This window comes from Lutra lutra, chromosome 17 (assembly GCF_902655055.1).
Source record: "Lutra lutra chromosome 17, mLutLut1.2, whole genome shotgun sequence".
Lineage (NCBI taxonomy): Eukaryota > Metazoa > Chordata > Mammalia > Carnivora > Mustelidae > Lutra > Lutra lutra.
The window spans coordinates 58,622,105-58,634,132 of NC_062294.1; positions in this window are offsets into that span (position 1 = coordinate 58,622,105).

A 12,028-nucleotide genomic window follows, 5' to 3' on the forward strand; every position below is an offset into this window, starting at 1 on the left:
AGTAGTGCAATTGCTGGGTCATAGGGTAGCTCTATTTTCAACTTTTTGAGGAACCTCCATACTGTTTTCCAGAGTGGTCGATCCAGCTTGCATTCCCACTAACTGTGTAAGAGCATTCCCCTTACTCTCATCCTTGCCAACATATGTCCTTTCCTGACTTGTTCATTTTAGCCGTTCTGACTGGTGTGAGGTGGTATCTCATTGTGGTTTTGATTTGTATTTCCCTAGTGCCGGTGATGTTGAGCATTTTCTCATGTGTCTGTTGGCCATCTGGATGTCTTCTTTTCAGAAATGTCTGGTCATGTCTTCTGCCCATTTTTGACTGGATTATTTGTTCTTTGGGTGTTGACTTTGATAAGTTCTTTACAGATTTTTGATACTAGCCCTTTATCTGATATGTCATTTGCAAATATCTTCTCCCATTCTTTCAGCTGTCTTTTGGGTTTTGTTGACTGTTTCCTTTGCTGTGCAAAAGCTTTTTATCTTGATGAAGTCCCAATAGTTTATTTTTGCCTTTGTTTCCCTTGCCTTTGGAGATGTGTCTAGCCAGAAGCTGCTGTGGTTGCTGCCTGTGTTCTCCTCTAGGATTTTGATGGATTCCTGTCTCATATTTAGGTCTTTCATCCATTTTGAGTCTGTTTTTGTGTATGGTTTAAGGAAACGGGCCAGTTTCATTCTTCTGCATACGGATGTTCAATCTCCCAATACCATTTGTGAAGAGACTATCTTTTTTCCACTGGATATTCTTTCCTGCTTTGTCAAAGATTAGTTGACCATAGAGTTGTGGGTCCATTTCTGGACTATTCTGGACTATTCTGTTCATTGATCTATGTGTCTGTTTTTGTACCAGTATCATACTGTCTTGACGATGAAAGCTTTGTAACAGAGCTTGAAGTCTGGAATTGTGATGCCACCTGCTTTGGTTTTCTTTTTCAACATTCCTTTGGCTATTTGGAGTCTTTCTGGCTCCATACAAATTTTAGGATTATTTGGTCCAGTTCTGGGGAAAAAGTTGATGGTATTTTGATAGGGATTACATTGAATACATAGATCGCTCTAAGTAGCATAGACATATTAACAATATTTGTTAAATCCAATCCATGAGCAGGGAATGTTTTTCCATTTCTATGTGTCTTCCTTAATTTCTTTCATGAGTGTTCTATAGTCTTCTGAGTACAGATACTTTGCCTATTTGTTTAGGTTTATTCCTAGGTATCTTATGGTTTGGGGTGCAATTGTAAATGGGATCGACTCCTTAATTTCTCTTTCTTCTGTCTGTTAGTGTATAGAAATGCAGCTGATTTCTGTGCATTGATTTTATATCCTGTCAGTTTGATGAATTCCTGTATGAGTTCTAGCCATTTGGGGGTGGAGTCTTTTGGGTTTTCCACATAGAGTATGATGTCATCTGCAAAGAATGACAGTTTGACTTCCTCTTTCTTGATTTGGATGCCTTTTATTTCTTTTTGTTGTCTGATTGCTGAGGCTAGGATTTCTAGTACTATATTGAACAGCAGTGCTGATAGTGGACATCCTTGTTGTGTTCCTGACCTTAAGAGAAAAACTCTAAGTTTTTCTTCATTGAGAATGTTATTTGCTGTGGGTTTTTCATAGATGGCTTTTATGATATTGAGATATGTTCCTCTATCCCTGCACTGTGAAGAGTTTTAATCAAGAAAGGAGGCTGTGCTTTGTCAAGTGCTTTTTCTCCAGCTGTTGAGAGGATCCTATCATTCTTGTTCTTTTATTTACGTGGTGTATCACTTTGATTCATTTCTGGATGTTGAACCACCCTTGCATCCTAGAAATAAATTCCACTTGGTCCTGGTGAATAATCCTTTCAATGTACTGTTGGGTCCTATTGACTAGCATTTTGGTGAGAATTTTGGCATCTGTGTTCATCAGGGATATTGGTCTGTACTTCTTTTTTTTTTTTTTAAGATTTTTATTTATTTATTTGACAGAGAGAAAGAGATCACGAGTAGGCAGAGAGGCAGGCAGAGAGAGAGGGGGAAGCAGGCTCACTGCTGAGCATAGAGCCCGATGCGGGGCTCGATCCCAGGACCCTGAGATCACGACCTGAGCCAAAGGCAGAAGTTTAACCCACTGCGCCACCCAGGCGCCCCTGTACTTCTTTTTAGTGGATTCTTTGTCTGGTTTTGGGATCAAGGTAATGCTGGCCTCATGGAAAAAATTTGGAAGTTTTCCTTCCATTTTGATTTTTTGAAACAGCTTCAGAAGAATAGGTATTAATTCTTTAAATGTTTGGTAGAATTCCCTGGTAGAATCCATCTGGCCCTGGGCTCTTGTATGTTAGGAAATTTTTGATGACTGCTTCAATTTTCTTGCTGGTTATGAGACTGTTCAGGTTTTCTATTTTTCCAGTTTCAGTTTTGGTAGTTTATTCATCTCCATGAATCCACTCATTTCTTCTAGATCACCTAATTTGTTGGCATACAGTTACTCTTAATATGTTTTTATAACTGTTTGTATTTCTTTGGTGTTGGTTGTGATCTCTCCATTTTCATTCATGATTTTATTTATTTGGATCCATTCTCTTCTTTTTTGATAAGTCTGGCTGGGGATTTATCAGTCTTATTAATTCTTTCAAAGGACCCACTCCTTGTTCCATAGATCTGTTCTACTGCTCTTTTGGCTTCTATTTCGTTGATTTCTGCTCTAATCTTTATTATTTCTCTCCTCCTGCTGGGTTTAGGTTTTATTTGCTGTTCTTTCTCCAACTCTTTTAGATGTAAGGTTAGGTTGTGTATTTGAGACCTTTCTTATTTCTTGAGAAAGGCTTGTGCTGCTATATACTTCCCTCTTAGGACCACATTTCCTGCATTCCAAAGATTTTAAACAGTTGTGTTTTCATTTTCATTTGTTTCCACTAATTTTTTAAATTCTTTAATTTACTGACCATTCATTCTTTAGTAGGAGGCTCCTTAGCTTCCATGTATTTGAGTTCTTTCCAACTTTCCTCTAGTGACTGAGCTCCAGTTTCAAAGCATTGTGGTTCAAAAATATGCAGGGAATGATTCCAATCTTTGGTACCGGTTGAGACCTGATTCGTGACCCAGGATGTGATCTGTTCTTCAGAATGTTCCTTTGTTCCTTAGTTTCTTGCTATTTTCCTTTGTCATTTGATAATTTTATGTAGTGATATGCTTTGATTCATTTATTCTTTACATTTTGTGTATCTGTTTTTTTAGAAGCATTGGGATTTCTTTTTGTCTTTATTTTATTAATTTTTAAGATTTTATTTAGTTATTTGATAGAGAGAGAGAGCCAGAAAGCACAAGCAGGGCGAATGGCAGAGGGAGAGGGAGAAGCAGGCTCCCCACTGAGCAGGAAGCCCAATGGGGGCTCAATCCCAGGTCCCTGGGATCATGACTTGAGCCGAAGGCAGATGCTTAGCCGACTGAGCCACGCAGGTGTCCCTGTTGTGTTTTCAATGTTATTTATTTGGCAGAGATAGTGACAGAACAGCGAGGGAGAGCATGAGTGGGAAGGAGAGGGAGCTGTAGGCTCTTGCTGAATAGGGAGCCCAACATGGGTCTCAATCCCAGGACCCTGGGATCATGACCTGAGCTGAAGGCAGATGCTTAACTGACTGAGCCACCCAGGTTGCCCCTGTTTATCTATTTTTTTTAAATTGTTTTTATCAAGAAGCTTACCTAAAACATCTTATAGTTTCAACAGTCTACTTTAAGCTGAGCACAACTTGACTTTGAACAGAAAAACTCTATACTTTTGCTATTCTCCATGCATTTTGTGATTGATATTATCATTTGCATCTTTTTATATGGACTACCTAAGTTATTGTCATTATAATTCTTTCCTTTTTTTTTTAAAGATTTTATTTATTTACTTGATAGAGAGAGATCACAAGTAGGCAGAGAGGCAGGCAGAGAGAGAGGGGGAAGCAGGCTCACTGCTGAGCAGAGAGCCCGATGCGGGGCTCAATCCCAGGACCCTGAGATCATGACCCGAGCCGAAGGCAGAGGCTTAACCCACTGAGCCACCCAGGCGCCCCCATTATAATTATTTCTTAATGCTTTTGTCTTTTAACTTTTATATAAGAATTGAAAGTGATTTACACACCACCATAGCAGTATTAGAGTACTCTGTATTTAACTAATATACTTACCTTTACCAGTGAATGGTATATTCATATGTTTTCATACTGCTAATTTGTGTCTATTTTCATTTTAGCTTGAAGAACTGTCTCTGGCATTTCTTGTAAGGCAGGTCTAGTGGTGACATAAGGCTTATCTTGGAAGGCCTTATCTTCCTTCACTTCTGAAGGACAGTTTTGTCAGGTATAGTAGTCTTTTTTAAAAATTTTATTTTTTATAAACATATAATATATTTTTATCCCCAGGGGTACAGGTCTGTAAATCGCCAGGTTTACACACTTCACAGCACTCACCATAGCACATACCCACCCCAATATCCATAACCCCACCCCACCTCTCCCAACCCCCCTCCCCCCATCAACCCTCAGTTTGTTTTGTGAGATTAAGAGTCATTTATGGTTTGTCTCCCTCCCAATCCCATCTTGTTTCATTTACTCTTCTCCTATCCCCTTAACCCCCCATGTTGCATCTCCTCTCCCTCGTATCAGGGAGATCATATGATAGTTGTCTTTCTCCGATTGACTTATTTCACTAAGCATGATACCCTCTAGTTCCATCCACGTCGTCGCAAATGGCAAGATTTCATTTCTTTTGATGGCTGCATAGTATTCCATTGTGTATATATATACCACATCTTCTTTATCCATTCGTCTGTTGATGGACATCTAGGTTCTTTCCATAGTTTGGCTATTGTAGACATTGCTGCTATAAACATTCGGGTGCACGTGTCCCTTCGGATCACTACGTTTGTATCTTTAGGGTAAATACCCAGCAGTGCAATTGCCGGGTCATAGGGTAGTTCTATTTTCAACATTTTGAGGAACCTCCATGCTGTTTTCCAGAGTGATTGCACCAGCTTGCATTCCCACCAACAGTGTAGGAGGGTTCCCCTTTCTCCGCATCCTCGCCAGCATCTGTCATTTCCTGACTTGTTAATTTTAGCCATTCTGACTGGTGTGAGGTGATATCTCATTGTGGTTTTGATTTCTATTTCCCTGATGCCGAGTGATGTGGAGCACTTTTTCATGTGTCTGTTGGCCATCTGGATGTCTTCTTTGCAGAAATGTCTGTTCATGTCTTCTGCCCATTTCTTGATTGGATTATTTGTTCTTTGGGTGTTGAGTTTGCTAAGTTCTTTATAGATTTTGGACACTAGCCCTTTATCTGATATGTCATTTGCAAATATCTTCTCCCATTCTGTCAGTTGTCTTTTGGTTTTGTTAACTGTTTCCTTTGCTGTGCAAAAGCTTTTGATCTTGATAAAATCCCAATAGTTCATTTTTGCCCTTGCTTCTGTTGCCTTTGGCGATGTTCCTAGGAAGATGTTGCTGCGGCTAAGGTCGAAGAGGTTGCTGCCTGTGTTCTCCTCAAGGATTTTGATGGATTCCTTTCTCACATTGAGGTCCTTCATCCATTTTGAGTCTATTTTCGTGTGTGGTGTAAGGAAATGATCCAATTTCATTTTTCTGCATGTGGCTGTCCAATTTTCCCAACACCATTTATTGAAGAGGCTGTCTTTTTTCCATTGGACATTCTTTCCTGCTTTGTCGAAGATGAGTTGACCATAGAGTTGAGGGTCTATTTCTGGGCTCTCTATTCTGTTCCATTGATCTATGTGTCTGTTTTTGTGCCAGTACCATTCTGTCTTGATGATGACAGCTTTGTAATAGAGCTTGAAGTCCGGAATTGTGATGCCACCAACTTTGGCTTTCTTTTTCAATATTCCTTTGGTTATTCGAGGTCTTTTTTGGTTCCATATAAATTTTAGGATTATTTGTTCCATTTCTTTGAAAAAAAATGGATGGTACTTTGATAGGAATTGCATTAAATGTGTAGATTGCTTTAGGTAGCATAGACATTTTCACAATATTTATTCTTCCAATCCAGGAGCATGGAACATTTTTCCATTTCTTTGTGTCTTCATCAATTTCTTTGATGAGTACTTTATAGTTTTCTGTGTATTGATTCTTAGTCTCTTTGGTTAGGTTTATTCCTAGGTATCTTATAGTTTTGGGTGCAATTGTAAATGGGATTGACTCCTTAATTTCTCTTTCTTCTGTCTTGGTGGTGGTGTAGAGAAATGCAACTGATTTCTGTGCATTGATTTTATATGCTGACACTTCACTGAATTCCTGTACAAGTTCTAGCAGTTTTGGAGTGGAGTCTTTTGGGTTTTCCACATATAGTATCATATCATCTGCAAAGAGTGATAGTTTGACTTCTTCTTTGCCGATTTGGATGCCTTTAATTTCCTTTTGTTGTCTGATTGCTGAGGCAGGACTTCTAGTACTATGTTGAATAGCAGTGGTGATAACAGACATCCCTGCTGTGTTCCTGACCTTAGCGGAAAAGTTTTCAGTTTTTCTCCATTGAGAATGATATTTGCGGTTGGTTTTTCATAGATGGCTTTGATAAAATTGAGGTATGTACCCTCTATCCCTATCTTTGAAGAGTTTTGATCAGGAAGGGATGCTGTACTTTGTCAAATGCTTTTTCAGCATCTATTGAGAGTATCGTATGGTTCTTGTTCTTTCTTTTGTTAATGTGTTGTATCACATTGATTGATTTGCGGATGTTGAACCAACCCTGCAGCCCTGGAATAAATCCCACTTGGTCGTGGTGAATAATCCTTTTAATGTACTGTTGAATCCTATTGGCTAGTATTTTGGTGAGAATTTTTGCATCTGTGTTCATCAAGGATATTGGTCTGTAGTTCTCTTTTTTGATGGGATCCTTGTCTGGTTTTGGGATCAAGGTGATGCTGGCCTCATAAAATGAGTTTGGAAGTTTTCCTTCCATTTCTATTTTTTAGAACAGTTTCAGGAGAATAGGAATTAGTTCTTCTTTAAATGTTTGGTAGAATTCCCCCGGGAAGCCGTCTGGCCCTGGGCTTTTGTTTGTTTGGAGATTTTTGATGACTGTTTCAATCTCCTTACTGGTTATGGGTCTGTTCAGGCTTTCTATTTCTTCCTGGTTCAGTTGTGGTAGTTTATATGTCTCTAGGAATGCATCCATTTCTTCCAGATTGTCAAATTTGCTGAGGTAGAGTTGCTCATAGTTTGTTCTTATAATTGTCTGTATTTCTTTGGTGTTAGTTGTGATCTCTCCTCTTTCATTCATGATTTTATTTATGTGGGTCCTTTCTCTTTTCTTTTTGATAAGTCTTGCCAGGGGTTTATCAATCTTATTAATTTCTTTCAAAGAACCAGCTCCTAGTTTTGTTGATTTGTTCTATTGTTTTTTTGGTTTCTATTTCATTGATTTCTGCTCTGATCTTTATGATTTCTCTTCTCCTGCTGGGTTTAGGGTTTCTTTCTTTCTTTTTTTTTTTTTTTTAAAGATTTTATTTATTTATTTGACAGAGAGAGATCACAAGTAGACGGAGAGGCAGGCAGAGAGAGAGAGAGAGGGAAGCAGGCTCCCCGCTGAGCAGAGAGCCCGATGCGGGCCTCGATCCCAGGACCCTGAGATCATGACCTGAGCCGAAGGCAGCAGCTTAACCCACTGAGCCACCCAGGCGCCCTAGGGTTTCTTTCTTGTTCTTTCTCCCGCTCCTTTAGGTGTAGGGTTAGGTTGTGTACCTGAGACCTTTCTTGTTTCTTGAGAAAGGCTTGTACCGCTATATATTTTCCTCTCAGGACTGCCTTTGCTGTGTCCCACAGATTTTGAACCGTTGTGTTTTCATTCTCATTTGTTTCCATGAATTTTTTCAATTCTTCTTTAATTTCCTGGTTGACCCATTCATTCTTTAGAAGGATGCTGTTTAGTTTCCATGTATTTGGGTTCTTTCCAAATTTCCTCTTGTGATTGAGTTCTAGCTTCAGAGCATTGTGGTCTGAAAATATGCAGGGAATGATCCCAATCTTTTGATACCAGTTGAGACCTGATTTAGGACCGAGGATGTGATCTATTCTGGAGAATGTTCCATGTGCACTAGAGAAGAATGTGTATTCTGTTGCTTTGGGATGAAATGTTCTGAATATATCTGTGATGTCCATCTGGTCCAGTGTGTCATTTAAGGCCTTTATTTCCTTGTTGATCTTTTGCTTGGATGATCTGTCCATTTCAGTGAGGGGAGTGTTAAAGTCCCCTACTATTGTTGTATTATTGTTGATGTGTTTCTTTGATTTTGTTATTAATTGGTTTATATAGTTGGCTGCTCCCACGTTAGGGGCATAGATATTTAAAATTGTTAGATCTTCTTGTTGGACAGATCCTTTGAGTATGATATAGTGTCCTTCCTCATCTCTTATTATAGTCTTTGGCTTAAAATCTAATTGATCTGATATAAGGATTGCCACTCCTGCTTTCTTCTGATGTCCATTAGCATGGTAAATTCTTTTCCACCCCCTCACTTTAAATCTGGAGGTGTCTTTGGGTTTAAAATGAGTTTCTTGTAAGCAACATATAGATGGGTTTTTTTTTTTTTTTAATCCATTCTGATACCCTGTGTCTTTTGATTGGGGCATTTAGCCCATTATAATTCACGGTAACTATTGAGAGATATGAATTTAGTGACATTGTATTGCCTGTAAGGTGAGTGTTATTGTGTATTGTCTCTGTTCCTTTCTGATCTACTACTTTTAGGGTCTCTCTTTGCTTAGAGGACCCCTTTCAATATTTCCTGTAGAGCTGGTTTGGTGTTTGCAAATTCTTTCAGTTTTTGTTTATCCTGGAAGCTTTTAATCTCTCCTTCTATTTTCAATGATAGCCTAGCTGGATATAGTATTCTTGGCTGCATGTTTTTCTCGTTTAGTGCTCTGAATATATCATGCCAGCTCTTTCTGGCCTGCCAGGTCTCTGTGGATAAGTCTGCTGCCAATCTAATATTTTTACCATGTATGTTACAGACTTCTTTTCCCGGGCTGCTTTCAGGATTTTCTCTTTGTCACTAAGACTTGTAAATTTTACTATTAGGTGATGGGGTGTGGACCTATTCTTATTGATTTTGAGGGGGGTTCTCTGAACTTCCTGGATTTTGATGCTTGTTCCCTTTGCCATATTGGGGAAATTCTCTCCAATATACCTTCTGCTCCCCTCTCTCTTTCTTCTTCTTCTGGAATCCCAATTATTCTAATGTTGTTTCGTCTTATGGTGTCACTTATCTCTCGAATTCTCCCCTCATGGTCCAGTAGCTGTTTGTCCCTCTTTTGCTCAGCTTCTTTATTCTCTGTCATTTGGTCTTCTATATCTCTAATTCTTTCTTCTGCCTCATTTATCTTAGCAGTGAGAGCCTCCATTTTTGATTGCACCTCATTAATAGCTTTTTAAATTTCAACTTGGTTAGATTTTAGTTCTTTTATTTCTCCAGAAAGGGCTTTTATATCTCCCGAGAGGGTTTCTCTAATATCTTCCATGCCTTTTTGGAGCCCGGCTAGAACCTTGAGAATCGTCATTCTGAACTCTAGATCTGGCATATTACCAATGTCTGTATTGATTAGGTCCCTAGCCTTTGGTACTGCCTCTTGTTCTTTTTTTTGTCGTGAATTTTTCCGCCTTCTCATTTTGTCCAGATAAGAGTATATGAAGGAGCAAGTAAAATACTAAAAGGGTGGCAACAACCCCAGGAAAATATGCTTTAGCCAAATCAGAAGAGATGCCAAATCGTGAGGGGGGAGAAAGGGGATAAAAAGGTTCAGAAAGAAAAAAAAAAGAAACAATTAAAAAAAGAAAACCAATAAAGAAAAAATCTAAAAAGGAAAAAAATATATATATATTAGATAAACTAGTTACGAAACGTTAAAAAAGAAAAGGGTAAAAGTTAAAAAAAATTAGCAGAAGAAGAGAAAAAAAATTGAAAAAGAAAAAAAAATTAAATTAACTGCAAGGCTAAAGAATCATGGGGAGAAAGCCATGAGTTCCATGCTTTGCTTTCTCCTCCTCTGGAATTCCGCCGTTCTCCTTGGTATTGAAACTGCACTCCTTGGTAGGTGAACTTGGTCCTGGCTTGGTTTCTTGTTGATCTTCTGGGGGAGGGGCCTGTCGTAGTGATTCTCAAGCGTCTCTGCCCCAGGCGGAGTTGCACCGCCCTTACCCGGGGCCGGGCTGAGTCATCTGCTCGGGTTCGCTTTCGGGAGCTTTTGTTCCCCGAGCACTTTCCGTAGAGTCTGGAGGGTGGGAATGAAGATGGCGGCCTCCCGGTGTCCGGCCCGGAGGAGCCGTGAGCCCGGGGCCCCACTCCTCAGTGCGCCCTCAGAGAACAGCACCCAATGACTCCCGTCACCCTGCCTCCGGCCGCGCTCCAAGCTGACCGAGCCTGCGACCAGTTTAAGGTAACCCCGAGCTGAGAGCTCACTCCTCGGCTCTGTCTCTGTAGCCGGCTTCCCCGTTCTAATACCTGTGAGCTCTGTGACACTCAGACACCCCCGATCCTTCTGTGACCCTGCGGGACCTGAGGCCACACTGACCCCGCGTGGGCTTCACCCCAGTTAAGCCTCTGGAGCGATGTCCCTCAGCGGAACAGACTTTTAAAAGTCCCGATTTTGTGCTCCGTTGCTCCACCGCTTGCCGGCCCCTCCCCCCGCGGTCTATCTTCCCGTCGCTTTGGATTCACTTCTCCGCCAGTCCTACCTTTCAGAAAGTGGTTGATTTTCTGTTTCTAGAACTGCTGTTCTTCTTCTCTTCGATCTCCGGTTGGATTTGTAGGTGTTTGCAATCTTTAGATAGTTATCGAGCTGATCTCCCGCTACCTGAAGTCGTCTCAGCTGCTACTTCTCCGCCATCTTGACTCCCAGCCAGGTATAGTAGTCTTGATTGGCAGTTTTTTCCTTTCAGCACTTTTGACTCTGTCATCCCATTTACTTCTGGCCTGCAAAACTTCTGCAGAGAAATCTGGGTTTATATAGTTTGTGGCAAGTCTCTTTTTCTTTGGCTTTGGAGAATATGATTATTTTGTGTCTTGGTGTAGGTCTTTTAAAATTCAACCTATTTGGAATTCTTTGAGCTTCGTGAGTCTGAATGTTTATTTGCTTCCCCAGAATTGGGAAAATTTCAGCCATTTTTCCTTAAAATGGTTTTCTGCTTCTCTTCTTTCTCTCTCTTCCCTTCCCTTCCTTCCCATTATGTGTATATTTGTTCATTTTTGAAGTCCTATAAGCCCTTTAGGCTGTCTTCACTCTTTTTCATTCTTTTTCTTCCTCTGACTGAATCATTTTGAATGACTTTGTCTTCAGGTTTACTCATTTTTTTCTTCTGTTTGATCAAGTCTGCTTTTGAACCCCACTCATGTATTTTTCAGTTCAGTTATTGTATTCTTCACATCCAGTGTTTGGATTTTGATTGTTTGTTTCTATGTCTTTGTTGATATTGTTTGTTGTATCATTTTCCTGATTTCACTGAGCTGTCTATCCATGTTCTCTTCTCACTGAAAAATTTTTAAAGGTTACATATATATATATATATATATATATATATATATATACATACATATACATATATATATAAAATATATATCTTATATATTATAAAATGTATAAAATATAATAAAATATAAGATCTATATAAAAATCTTATATATATTTGCAAATACATATATAAAATCTTGTATCTGTAAGATTTTATTCATTTATTTTACAAAGAGAAGAGAGAGAGAGCACAAGCAGGTAGAGCTTCAGGCAGAGAAAGAGGGAGAAGCAGGTTCCCCGCTGAGCAGAGAGACTGATGCAGGGCTCAATCCCAGGACCATGGGATCATGATCTGAGCCAAAGGCAGACTTAACTGACTGAGCCACCCAGGCACCCCTAAGATTTTATATTTTTATTTTTTCAAGTAATCTCTACCCTCAAGGTGGGGCTTGAACTCATGACCCAGAGATCAAGAGTCCCACACTCCTCCAGATGAGTCAGCCAGCACCCCTATCTCACTGAGCTTTTGAAAGATGATTGTTTTGA